We start from the raw sequence: 1645 nt of genomic DNA, 5'->3' as shown, positions 1-1645 counted from the left end.
TAAAATTTTGTGTTGCCCAAGAAGGATTCATCTTCCTTGAGATTAAGGAAATAATAAAAAGAATTAATAAAATAAAATATATTAATATAAATACCTATTTTAGTGATAAATGAATACTAGCTCACATATTGTAAACGTAATTGATATAAGTGGAGCATGGATTGAAAGTCAGAAACACAACAAATCCAAGAGTGAAATAAGTAATAATTACTCTATTTGTCTCTAAAAATTTGTCATTTAATTTTACTTTTATCCGTCCCTAAAAATTTATCACCTTGCACTTTATTAGGAGTACTATTTTTTATAGTGAACTCACATTCTGCCATTCATATTTTATCATAAAATTAATGTAGAGTATATAAAAGTAAAATCTATATGCCACTAACTTTTCTATATACTTTCTATTACGTTCTATTACATTCCTTAAAACTCACGCACGATCAATAAATTATTTGTGCCAGAGGAAGTAGCATGGAACAATCAGTGGGCCTATCAGTTACGAGCTATATTGAAAAACAAAGTGTACAACTCAACTAACACTATGTACAAAAGTAAGAGTAAACTGTGAAATTTGACATATTTTTTTATAAATACAAATTTAAATCTCAAATAGAACAATGAATGTAACACCAATTCGGTGATGTAGATAACACAGAAGTATTATAAAGATAGTAATTGTGTACATTTTTTTTTAGACCATGATGTTAGTGAAGAATATATAAAAATCGTGAATTTGGTCGTAATTATCCAAATGTGGATGCTCGTACGAGAAGGATCGCTACCCACTCACGTACAATTGGAGTGGAGAGCAAAAGTAGTAAGAATACAAATACTAGTAAATTGTTAAGTAGTACTAGTAAGATTTTATTTGATTCTTCTAATCAGCTCGACAGCTTTTTACAGTCTATCCTCTTCAATATGTTCATTGTTAACTGCCATGTCTCATTTGCATTTACATGAGTTTTTATTTACTAGTCCCTCCGTTTCACTATAGTTGAGTCATTTTACTATTTCGGGAAATTTCTTCATAGTTGAGTCGTTTCCTTATACGATAACTTTTTCTCTTACTTTATTCACTTTATACTTTATTCTCTCTTCCTTTTCCTCTCTCTTACTTTTTCATCTATTTATTTAACACACCCAATATTCATTTCTAAAACTCTGTGCCGAAAAGTTTCGCCTCAACTATGGCGAAATGGAGGAAGTACTACATTTTTATGTATAAACCACTAATTATTCAGAGATTTAAGGTATTTTATGCACAACAATTCTGCAAGCTTAAACTGAAAGAGTAATATGGTCTCAATAAGTTGAATATATTTAATTTTAGTTAGTCTCATTAACGTTTCTACTTTAGGTCATTGTTTATTTCTCTTTTATATTATGATCTACTTGATAAGTAATTTATATATTGTAACACTTCTCATGGGAATTTTCGTAATGAGTTTATGTGCATGGTCTTGATGTGGCATGCATGCACTTAGAGATTGTCTCTAGCACGCTTTTTACTATTCATGTTTCTCAATTTCGATTCTTTTAATTTTGTTCTTCAATTCATTTTCTTTAAGTTTAAATTTTAATTTGTAATAATATAGTATCAACTATGGTCGATTATGACAAATTTCACTTTAGTTGGTGAGGGGAA

The sequence above is a fragment of the Salvia hispanica genome, chromosome 2 (genome assembly GCF_023119035.1).
Source record: "Salvia hispanica cultivar TCC Black 2014 chromosome 2, UniMelb_Shisp_WGS_1.0, whole genome shotgun sequence".
Classification (NCBI taxonomy): domain Eukaryota; kingdom Viridiplantae; phylum Streptophyta; class Magnoliopsida; order Lamiales; family Lamiaceae; genus Salvia; species Salvia hispanica.
Note: the sequence above shows the minus strand (reverse complement) of the source record.